The following is a 12,907-nucleotide window of genomic DNA, read 5'->3' as shown; positions in this document are numbered from 1 at the left end:
CAATGCTAAAGGCATTTCTGGAGCTACCAGAGTGGTTAGTTGGCAGGGGAAGGGCTCAGGAGGCCTGGAAATGAGCTCCCAGAACACAAGCATTGATTGAGGAGGAATTAGGACAGGCAATTGGACAACTGTCTCCCTTCCCATCCTGTATCTGCTGACTTTTCTCCAGTTAGGATACTTTTCTAAAAAATAAAACTGTCTGGGTTGACGTATACCTGTGGATATTTTATTTTCCCAGCTGCGGCAAGAACAGCCTGGATGTTTCAGATTCTTGGGACTTTGAGAGATGGGTCATGTCAACAATGCTGTCCTCTCTTAGGATATTAAAGAGTATTAAAGGTTTTCATTCAGAGACTTCTCCTGACATATGGTGCATTAGAAATATGACCCAAAGTTTCCAAATTACAAACCTAAGAAAACAATACTACTGAATGTTAACTTATTATTAAGGACTTACATGTGGGCTTTCTACTGACTTTCAGTCAATAAGCTAAGCTTTTTAACAGTGATAATGACTAGTGTTTACTGAGTGTCCATTACATGACCATTCTGCGTATGTTATCTCCAATCCTCACGGCAACTCTCAAAGATATGTATTATTCAACCCATTTTACAGACAAAGGCTCAAGGAGGCTCAGTAACATGCTCTGAGCCACGACAGTGGTGGGCCCAGAACTGGGATCTGAAGTCATTTGATTTCAAATACTAAGCACTTTGCTGTTTTCTACCCACGCAGCGTTGTGGCTGCTAGCCATCCTTTATATGAACATTCATCTAAACTACTAAACATGGCTTCAACCTACTTTCTCATGCTAATATGAATGTATACATCTCTGTTCTCAGCAGAAGACACAAGAGTACGGCGATCAGAAAACTCTTGAATGTTGCAGGCTGCCCCCAGGGCAACCAGACTTCAGAAATATGACTCATTTTATTTATTTACTTATTTCTATTGAGACGGAGTTTTGCTCTTGTTGCCCAGGCTGGAGTGCAATGCTGTGATCTCAGCTCACTGCCACCTCCACCTCCTGGGTTCAAGCACCTCTCCTGCCTCAGCATCCTGAGTAGCTGGGTTTACAGGCATACACTACCACACCCGGCTAATTGTGTATTTTTAGTAGAGAACAGGCTTTTCCATGTTGGTCAAGCTGGTCTTGAACTCCCAACCTCAGGTGATCCACCCACCTAAGCCTCCCAAAGTACTGGCATTACGGGCATGAGCCACCACACCCAGTCAACTCATTTTTGGACAATATGTGTAAGTCTCAATAATATACTCTGTCTTTTTTTTTCCAAGGAAGGATGTTTAATAAGAATAAAGAAAGGAGGATCAACTCAATGAAATAAAGCAAGAAGACAAAATTAGAAAACAAAAAAAAACAAAAAAAAAACCAAAAAAACAGTGAAAAGAAATGAACAAAGCCTCCAAGAAATATGGGATTATGTTTAATCCGCGTATATGAAAGTGACCGAGAGAACGAAACCAAGTTGGAAAACACTCTTCAGGATATTATCCAGGACAACATTCCTAACCTAGCAAAGCAGGCCAACATTCAAATTCAGGAAATACGGAAAACACCACAAAGATACTCCTCAAAAAGAGCAACCCCAAGACACATAATCATAAGATTCATCAGGGTTGAAATGAAGGAAAAAATGCTAAGGGCAGCCAGAGAGAAAGGTAGGGTTACCCACAAAAGGAAGTCCCTCAGAATAACAGCGGCTCTGATGGAGAGACCCTACAAGCCACAAGATAGTGGGGGCAAATATTCAACATTCTTAAAAGAATTTTCAACACAGAATTTCATATCCAGCCAAACTAAGCTTCATAAGCAGAGGAGAAATAAAATCCTTTATGGACAAGCAACTGCTGAGAGATTTCATCACCACCAGGCCTGCCTTACCCTGAAGGAAGCACTAAACATGGAAAGAACCAGTACCAGCCACTGCAAAAACATATCAAAATGTAAAGACCATTGATACTATGAAGAAACCGCATCAACTAACAGACAAAGCACCCAGTTAGCATAATGGCAGGATCCGATTTGCACATAACAATATTAACTTTAAATGTAAATGAGCTAACTGCCCCAATTAAAAGGCACAGACTGGCAAATTGGATGAAGAGTTGAGACCCATTGGTGTGCTGTATTCCAGAGACCTATCTCATGTGCAAAGACACACAGAGGCTCAAAATAAAGGGATGGGAGAAGATTTACCAAGCAAATGGAGAGCAAAAAAAAAAGCAGAGGTTGCAATCCTAGTCTCTGATAAAACAGACTTTAAACCAATAAAGATCAAAAGAGACAAAGAAGGGCATTACATAATGGTAAAGGGATTAATGCCACAAGAAAAGCTAATTATCCTAAATATATATGCACACAATGCGGGAGCACCCAGATTCATAAAGCAAGTTCTTAGAGACCTACAAAGAGACTTAGACTTCCACACACTAGTAGTGGGAGACTTTAGCACCCCACTGTCAGTATGAGACAGAAAATTAACAAGGATATCCAGGACTAGAAATCACCACTGGACCAAGCAGACCTAAGAGACATCTACAGAACTCTCTACCCCAGATCCACAGAATATACATTTTTCTCAGCACCACATCACACTTAGTCTAAAACTGACCACATAATTGGAAGTAAAACACTCCTCAACAAATGCAAAAGAGTGGAAATCATAAGAAACGGCCTCTCAGACCACAGTGCAATCAAATTAGAACTCAGGATTAAGAAACTCATCAAAACCACCTAACTACATAGAAACTGAACAGCCTGCTCCTGAATGACTACTGGTTAAATAATTAAATGAAGGCAGAAATAAAGATGTTCTTTGAAACCAATGAGAACAAATTTACAACATACCAAAATCTCTGGGACACATTTACAGCAGTGTGTAGAGAGAAATTTATGGCACTAAATGCCCACTAGAGAAACAAGGAAATATCTAAAATCAAAACCTTAGTGTCACAATTAAAAGACCTAGAGAAACAAGAACAAATTCAAAAGCTAGCAGAAGACAAGAAATAACTACGATCAGAGCAGAACCGGAGATGATAGAGACACGAAAAACCCTTCAAAAAAATCAACAAATCCAGAAGCTGGTTTTTGGAAAAGATCAACAAAATAGATAGACTGCTAACCAGACTAATAAAGAGGAAAAGAGACAAGAATCAAATGGGTGCAATAAAAAGTGGTAACGGGGATTTCACCCCTGATCCCACAGAAATACAAACTGCCATCAGAGAATACTCTAAACACCTCTACGCAAAATAAACAGAAAATCGAGAAAAATTGGACAAACTGAGGGACACTTACACCCTCCCAAGACTAAACCAAGAAGAAATCGAATCCCTGAACAGACCAATAACAATATTTGAAGTTGAGGCAGCAATTAGTAGCTTACCAACCAAAAAAAGTCCAGGACCAGACAGTTTCACGGTCAAATTCTACCAGAGGTACAAAGAGGAGCTGGTACCATTCCTTCTGAAACTATTCTACACAATAGAAAAAGAAGAAATCCTCCCTAACTTATTATATGAGGCCAACATCATCCTGATACCAAAACCTGGCAAGGACACAACCAAAAAAAACCAATGTCAGGCCAATATCCCTGATGAACACTGATGTGAAAGTCTTCAATAAAATACTGGCTAACCAAATCCAACAGCATATCAAAAAGCTTATCCACCACAATCGAGTCAGCTTCATCCTGGGATGCAAGGCTAGTTCAACACATGCAAATCTATAAACATAATCCATCACATAAACAGAACCATGATTATCTCAACAGATGCAGAGAAGGCCTTCAACAAAATTCAACAGCCCTTCATGCTAAAACTCTCAATAAACTAGGTATTGATGAAACATATCTTCAAATAATAAGAGCTATTTATGACAAACCCACAGCCAATATCATACTGAATGGGCAAAAACTGGAAGCATTCCTTTTGCAAACTAGCAGAAGACAAGGATGCCCTATCTCACCACTTCTATTCAACATAGTATGGGTAGTTTTGGCCAGGGCAATCAGGCAAGAAAAAAAAAAAAAATAAAGGGTTTTTAATTAGGAAAAAAGGAAATCAAATTGTCTCTATTTGCAGATGACATGATCGTATATTTAGAAGACCCCATAGTCTCAGGCCAAAGTCTCCTTAAGCTGATAAGCAACTTCAGCAAAGTCTCAGAATACAAAATCAGTGAGCAAAAATCACAAGCATTCCTATATGCCAATAACAGAAAAAAAAGAGAGCCAAATCATGAGTAAACGCCCATTAAAAATGGCTACAAAAAGGATTAACTACCTAGGATTACAACTAACAATGGATATGAAGGATCTCTTCAAGAAGAACTACAGAACACGGCTCAAGGAGATGAGAGAGGACACAAATGGAAAAACATTTTATGCTCATGGTTAGGAAGAATCAATATCATGAAAATGGGCATACTGCCCAACCTCATTTATAAATTCAGTGCTATCCCCATTGGGTTACCAGTTACTTTATTCACAGAAGTGGAAAAAAACACCTTAAATTTTATATGGAACCAAAAAAGAGCCCACATAGCCAAGACCATCCTAAGCAAAAAAAAAAAAAAAAAAAAAAAAAAAACAAGCACAAAAAAGAAAAAAGAAAAAAAAGAGAAAGAAAAAGAAACAAACAAAAAACAAAGCTGGAGGCATCACGCTACCTGACTTCAAATTATACTACAAGTCTATGGTAATCAAACAGCATGGTACTGGTACCAAAACAGAGATATAGACCAATAGAACAGAACAGAGGCCTCAGAAAGAACACCACGCAACTACAACCATCTGATCTTTGACAAACCTGACAAAAACAAGCAATGGGGAAAGGATTCCCTGTTTAATAAATGGTGTTGGGAAAACTGGCTAGCCATATGCAAAAAGCTGCAACGAGACCCCTTACTCACATCTGATACAAAAATTAACTCAAGATGGATTAAACATTCAAATGTAAGACCAAAAACCATAAAAACCCAAGAAGAAAACCTAGCCAGTACCATTCAGGACATAGGCAAGGGCAAGGACTTCATGACTAAAACACCAAAAGCAATGGCAACAAAAGCCGCAATAGACAAATGGGATCTAATTAAAGAACTTTTGCACAGCAAAAGAAAACTAGCATTGGAGTGAATAGGCAACCTAAAGAATGGGGAAATTTTTTGCAGTCTACTCATCTGACAAAGGGCCAATATCCAGAATCTACAAAGAAATTAAACAAATTTATATTTAAAAAATCAAAAAGTGGGTGAAGGATATGAACAGACACTTCTCAAAAGGAGTCATTTATGCAGCCAACAAACATATGGCAAAAGCTCATCATCACTGATCATTAGAGAAATATAAATCGTAACAACAATGAGATACTATCTCGCTCTGGTTAGAATGGCAATCATTAAAAAATCAGGAGACAACAGATGCTGGAGACAATGTGGAGAAATAAAAACACTTTTACACTGTTGGTGGGAGTGTAAATTAGTTCAGCCATTGTGGAAGACAGTGTGGCGATTCCTGAAGAATCTAGAAATAGAAATTCCATTTGACCTAGCAATCCCATTGCTGGGTATATATCCTAAGGCGTATAAATCGTTCTATTATAAGGACACAGGCACACATAGGTTCACTGCAGCACTGTTTACAATAGCAAAGACTTGCAACCATCCCAAATGTCTATCAATGCTAGACCAGATAAAGAAAATATGACAAATATACACCATGGAATACTATGTAGCCATAAAAAAGGATGAGTTCACGTCCTTTGCAGGGACATGGATGAAGCTGGAAACCATCATTCTCAGCAAACTAACAAGAACAGAAAATCAACCACCACATGCTCTCACTTACATGTGGGAGTTTAACAATGAGAACACATACACACGGGAAAGAGAATACCACACACCAGACCTGTCAGGGGGTCAGGGGCTAGGCGAGGGATAACATTAGGAGAAATAACTAATGTGGATGATGGGGTGATGGATGCAGCAAACCACCATGGCACGTGTATAACTATGTAACAAACCTGCACCTTCTGCACATGGACCCCAGAACTGAAAGTATAATAAAAAAAAATAATCAATTTAATCAGGGAGAATATGCTAAGCTTTTAATAAGCACTGTCTCATTTCATCACCAAAAACAGCTCCTGTAGAATTGATATATATTGATAGTATGACCTCCATCAAGTTACTCAGTCCCACTGAGCCTCAGTTCCCTGGTCTGCAAAATGGAGAAGACAATGTGTGCTTCACAAGGTTTTGATGATGATGATGAAAGTGAATAATCCACATAAAGCGCTTAGTCCAGTGCCTGAAACACAGTAAAAGCTCAGATACTGTTTGCTCTTGCCCCTATTTTACACATCAGGAGCCTGAGACCCATAGAAACTAAGTTTCATGCCCAGAATCACATTGCTGAGATCTAAACCTCAAAGTGAAATTCACTAACCACTCTGTTATACTGAAACTAAACTGCTAACCCACTCTGCTAACTTATTAATTTTATTGAAATAAAGTTATTTCAATTAATTATCGAAATTGTGTCTTTTGTCCCCTGACTCTACTGTCTCTGGAGATAAATTCTGTCAGTTAGAGCACAGGGCTCCAAAGACCAAGGCTAGCTACTACATTCATCACCAGCCATCTTGCAACCCCAAAAGGATGATGGAGGGAGGGGCTGTGGATGAATCCATGCATGTCCATCACTGATACTAACAGTCCCAACTGTACTGTTAGTAGCCCTAGTTAGAGTGACCCTGTGTTCTGGTGTGCCCAAACCAATCTCGGTTTATTGCCATCTTCCAGTACAATTATCAACAGTGCCCTCTCACTCTCGAAAGGCCTTGGTTTGGACCAGCAATTATATGGCCCCTTTACCCACAGTGGTATCTTTTTTGCTCTTGTTGCCCAGGCTGGAGTGCAATGGCAGGATCGTGGCTCCCTTTTCTCCGTGAAATTCTCCCCTCCATGCTTTCTCAATTTTTCCTGGCTTCAGACACTTGGCTCTGGTTTAGAGATTGAAAGATGTTTAAAGATGTTGGCTGGAGTCCGTAGCCTGGCCCCACCCCGACAGGCTGGCAAATCACTTCAACTTTCCCCAAGCCCAAGTGTTTGTAAATGCAGAGCAGAAGAACAGGCTGGGTCTCAAGGGGTTCTAATAATATTGTGCTTGGAAAATGTCAGCTGCCCCTTCGTCATACTATTATCACTTTGTGAGAACAACGGAAAAGAGATCACGGAATAGTCCAACGCAGTTGTGCCTGTTGGGCACCAATTCACATGAGCATGACTAAGGATCCTGGGTGATGATACAGAAAAGCACGAACACACGATTTCCCCCCTGTTAAATCAGGAGGGAGGCTGAGCTTAACCACGCACATCAGGGGAAGCCTGTGGGAATGAATTGTGAGTGGCACTGCTGGTCCCTGCCTGAACGTGTCAAGCTACCTAGGATTCTCCTGCCACTCTCTCATGGTCTGAGGGTTTTTCTTAGCTTCTGAGCACGTACTGTTAAATCTCAGAGCCCCTGAGTTCCCCTTAGCTCTTCAAGGAGCCCTAATGCAGTATCCCCCAACCTGCCTTCCCGATAAGGTACCCCAAGCTCTGGACTTGTTACCATCTCTCCTATGTCTCATCTAGTAGGTTACTGTGCTCTGCTAGCGAAGACCTTTGTGGTGTGACTGATGAGTGTGGCGGACAGGTGTTGGCATTACCTTCCCAATACCTCCTCTAACTGTAAGGGCACCCCACGTTTTCCTGGCTTCAGGTCCCCTTACGGTTAGAGGAGGTATTAGGAAGGTAGTATCTTATTAGGAGGTAACGGCCCCTCCCTCTCCCACTGTATGTGGTTTGGGTGGGGTTGACCCTGCTTCCCTCATCCGTCAATGTCACAGTGATTGGTTTTTGAAAGCCCACATGGCTCCATTTCAGTCAAAGGGACACAGTCTTGAGATCTGGGCTGGGATGACAGGGAAAGAGCCACTCCTTCCTTTGGGTTGCTAAGTGAGTAAGAAGTTACCAGAGGCCATCCCTGTCCCCAGACAAGCCAACAGAGAAAACCAGCGCTGGCAAGTGAAAAACGCATTGCTGATGACGCTGTTTTGACACCTGATCTACCTGAGTTTCAAGCCATCTATGATAATGATTGAGGCAATTAATACATTCCATTTAACTGAAAGAGGCTGGTTAATGCAACAAGAAAATCTGCGATCCTTCTCAAAAGGTTTGCATTTTAGCGTTAGATAGGTCTTCAGTCCAAATAGATGAATTTGTGTGGCAGAATTTTAGTCATTCTTCTTAAGCTGAGGCGGAATATTTTGAAGTGGGGGTAAGAACGAGGGACACTCACACCCTGCCCTGTCTACCGATGACTGGCCCATCTGCTAAACACCAAGACTTGCCCAGCTCAAAGGACTGACCCTGTTGGCCTCAAGGAGCTGCTTGGGTGGCTTCGGGCCTGAAAGGCAGCAGCCCTGTGTGATGCCTCCGTGAGACAACGTTCCTGAGATCCATTCAAAGCACTTCTCCTTAACACCAGCAGGTGTAAGCTCTGGAGGAAGAGTGAAGAGTTGTCACTAAGTGAGAATCAGCTATGATGGCAGCTCATCCTAGAACTGTCACATCTCATCCTGCCTCCATGTGCGAGCCTATCCAAGTTTCGGTTTCAGTCAGGCAGTTGGACTCAGCAGGAAGAGTCTCCTTTCCTGAAACCTAAAAGGGCTCTTCGGCTGTGAGTTAAATAAGCCTAGAGGGTCTAATGAACAGCAAGGTGACTCTAGTTAACAATACTGACTTGTATACTGAAATTTTGCTCAGAGAGTAGATTCTAAATGCTCTGTCACACGCGCACAAACACACACACACAGATAGGAACCATGTGTTAGCTAACTTGATCATTTCACAACATCTAGGTACATTAAATGTCACATTGCACACCTTACATTTATACAGTGTTGTCAACGACACCTCAATAAAGCTCGAGACATTGTTTTTGATGTGTGGTTAAAAAAGCAGTTTGCAGAGTAATATATGTAGAGTTATTACATCTGTTTAAACATCTACGTCGATATTTCTATCTCTACATGAATAGATAAGGTCTGGGAACAAACATGCCAATACAAAAGAGAAGAGGCTTTTCTTGCCGACAAGGGGCCATGGGATTGGGGGCTTGGTGGTGGCTGGGGGAGCAGCAAAGATCAAGTCACGTACCAGACTGACCTCTCTCTTCTTGTTTGTTTGTTGAGAGCAGCTATCCTCCTTGTTTTCTTTGAAAGAAGATCATCTTCGGAAGGTGGAGAAATCCAGGCTCTCCAACAGCCTCTCTCTGTGGGTGGGAGCCACCGAAGAAGGCGAGGATGAGAACCAAAACCAAATCTCAGAGGAATCAAAGAATCCTTTTCACGTGGACCTTCGTTACATTAATGGCTCACACATGAGTTCAGCCCCAGGTTTTCATCTGTCGGATTGTTTTCAGCTGAGCTCTAGAAACAGCCGCTGAGACCGGGATTCCACTGTCAGTGATTTACTTAAAAATCACTTCCAGGTGAAGCCAGATAGAGGGGAAAGAACGCAAGTGGAGTGCCACCCCAGGCAAAGTGCCAGCCTCAGCGGATCCCAGAGGGCAGCTCTGAGGGCAAATGATGCCTCTGAGTTGTCCTCACTCAAGGGGGCAGGGGAGCTGGGCTTTCAGCTGCAGTCTCTGGTGAAGGGCTGCCCTGGAGAAAGGGAACACGCAAACTCCCAGGTCCTTCCGGCTCTTCACACTTGGGAGCAGAATGATTCAAGAGATTGAGGGCCAAGTCAAAGTGCGCGGGGCAGGGGAGGGGAAAGCAGCACACAGACATGGCACTGGAAGGACGGAAGGCGCCGGGGCTGAACGCCAAGAGGGCTGTGCCAGTCACGGTTCTCCAGAGAAACACAAGCAATAGGACGGATGGATGGATAGATAGTTGTATGTTAAGAAGAACTGACCCATGCAGTTAGGGAGTCCCATAATTGGCCACCTGCAAGCTAGAGGCACAGGAAAGCCAGTGACGTTGTCCAGTTTGAGTCTGAAGGCCCAAGAACCAGGAGCTTCAATGTCTCAGAGCAGGAGTTTGATGTCCCCAGTCACACAGAGGAAGCATTCACTCCTCCTCCACCTTTTTTTTTTTTTTTTTTTTGAGGCAGAATCTCACTGTCACCCAGGCTGAAGTGCAGTGGCCAGATTTCGGCTCACTGCAACTTCGCCTCCCGGGTTCAAAAAATTCTCCTGCCTCAGCCTCCTGAATAGCTGGGATTACAGGCGTGCGCCACCACGCCCAGCTAATTTTTGTATGTTTAGTCGAGACGGGGTTTCGCCATGGTGCTCAGGCTGGTCTCAAACTTCTGACCTAGTGATCCGCCCGCCTCGGCCTCCCAAAGTGCTGAGATTACAGGCGTGAGCCACCGTGCCCAGCCCCAAAAGAGTGGAGATGCCGGGGATTGAACCCGGACCTTCATACATGCAAAGCATGCGCTCTACCACTGAGCTACATCCCCTGGTCCTATTTGTTTTACTCAGGCCCTTAACGGATTAGATGAGTCCAGCAACATTGGTGAGGGCTGTCTTCTGTACTCAGCCTATTGACGTAAATGCTGATCTCTTCTGAAAACTGCCAGGCCCACATATGCAAGCCTGGAGCCTGAAAGTCTGAAGTCCTGCTTGCCTCCTGATCATGCCCCACCCCTGCCTGCATTCACCATTGTCCCTGGTCGTCCAGCGGAGCTTCCCCGACAAGCCCCTCACCCTGCCCTGCCATCTTAACTGTTCTTATGATAATGTGAATACCTCTCACCCATCCTGCCATCATAACTGCTCTTCCGCCTCACCCCCACCCACCATCGTAACTGAACTTGTGGTCACGTATACCCCTACACCCCCCCCCCCACTGTAACTGATCTTACTCTGCAGCACCCCCGCCCCCAAAAACCTACCCTAACCTCTAAAGCCAATTCCCACCTTACCCCTTCACTCATCCTTTCTCGAATTCGGCCCACGTGTCCCCAGTGGAGAAATAAAACAGCCCTGTTGCCCACACAAAGCCTGTTTGGAAAATCTCTTTATGAAATTCACTTAATATTCAGTACTCCTGGACGTGAATAACAAAAACACCCTCATGGACACACCCAGAAAAGATGTTTCCTGGCTATTTGGGCATCCCTGAGCCCAGTCAAGTTAGGCTTAAAATTTATCATCACAAGTGCTTATCAAAGACATATCATAGAAGATACCCTACAAAATCCAGCATTGCTGGATTTTTTATTTAGGGGATAATTAACCAGCTCATAACCTATTTGGGAATAATTAACCAGCTCATAAAGATACTGTTTCTCTGAGGACTATGACATCGCCTCCACCTGATAACTTTTGACCCCCAATTACACACACACACACACACACACACACACACACACACACACACACGCAATTCAAACCTCCACAGCTCAGCTGAGTTCATTTGCCTCCCTGACTACAGTGGAGCCTAGGAGACTCCTCCTAAGAATTTGCTTTGGAGATGAAGAAAATCACATTTCATCTGGCTGCTGGCTTGGACTGGGGTGGTGTGAACGTAGAAACTGAGGTCACCATTGTGAGGTGGCCAAGCTTAGACAGAGATCCAGTGAAATTGAGCAAAGCAAGCCCCAGAGAGCAAAAAGGGCCTACAACCGAATCAACACTAACGATTATTCAGTGCTGGCTATGCGGCAGGCTTTTTTATTTTTTGAGACACAGTCTTGCTGTCACCCAGGCTGGAGTGCAGTGTTGCAATCTCAGTTCACTGCAACCTCCACTTCCCGGGTTCAAGCAATTCTCCTGCCTCAGCCTCCTGAGTAGCTGGGATTATAGGTGCATGCCACCACATCCGATTCATTTTTGTATTTTTAGTAGAGACAGTTTCACCATTTTGGTCAGGCTTATCTTGAACTCCCGACCTCATGATCTACCCGCCTCGGCCTCCCAGAGTTCTGGGATGGCAGGTGTGAACCACTGCACCCAGCCAGAACTACAGTTGCTCTTATTCATAGTACAGGACACTCAGGTCTATGGTGCTTTAGCAGATTATCTAAGGTCACACAGCTTTAAAGGGTGGGCTCAAAAGTTAGTCCTCTGATTTAACTCCAGAGCTGTGTGCTGCCTGTAAGGTCAGGAAGACAGCTGAGTGCTCAGAAACCCAGAATAGACCTTGTGGGTGCTGAGAACAGGAGAAGGCCTGGCAAAGTTGGATGGAGTGCTTCCTGGGTTCCCAGTGGCCGTCCTCATCCTCAGATAGCCGTCTATACACTGGCCTTGTTCCAACACGCCTACCCTTTTTTTTTCGTAAATGATAACGTGGGGTTTTGTTTTTGTTTTTTTGTTTGATTTTAGAGAGAGTCTCACTCTGTTGCCAAGGCTGAAGTGCAGTAGCATATCACAGCTCACTGCAGCCTTGAACTCCTGGGCTCAGGCAATCTTCGACCTCAGCTTCTCAGGTATCTGAGACTACAGGTATAGGCCACCATGCCTGGCTATTATTTTTAAAAATTTTTTGTAGAGGCAGGGTCTTAATATGTTGCCCAGGCTGGCCCTGAACTCCTGGCCTCAAGTGATCCTCCTGCTTCAGCCTCTCGAAGTGGCGGGGTTGCAGGCTTGAGCTGATCACATTTTTGTAAATGTCACTTTCTACTTGTTCACTTCCAGTATATAAGGAAGTGGTTGACTTCCGTGTAATAATCTTGTGTCCTGTGTCCCTGCTGTAACTGCTTATTAGTTCCAGTTTTCTTGGTTAATTCTTTTGGATTTTCTACACAGACAGTCACATTACGTGTAAATAAAGGCAATATTATTTCTCCCTAATCTGTTTACCTTTTGTTCCCTTTTCATCCCC

General features: G+C 43.4%; 1 non-coding gene across 1 annotated transcript; it reads right to left on the bottom strand.

The window, feature by feature from the left end:
- Positions 1-10,469: 10,469 nt before the first annotated feature.
- On the bottom strand, positions 10,470-10,541 carry TRNAA-UGC (transfer RNA alanine (anticodon UGC)). Its single transcript has one exon. It is a non-coding gene; the product is annotated as a tRNA-Ala (tRNA).
- Between the last annotated feature and the right edge of the window lie 2,366 nt (positions 10,542-12,907).

The sequence above is a fragment of the Saimiri boliviensis genome, chromosome 4 (assembly GCF_048565385.1).
Source record: "Saimiri boliviensis isolate mSaiBol1 chromosome 4, mSaiBol1.pri, whole genome shotgun sequence".
Taxonomy (NCBI): domain Eukaryota; kingdom Metazoa; phylum Chordata; class Mammalia; order Primates; family Cebidae; genus Saimiri; species Saimiri boliviensis.
The sequence above is the reverse complement of the archived record's forward strand: the minus strand, read 5'-3'. Positions and strand labels throughout refer to the sequence as shown.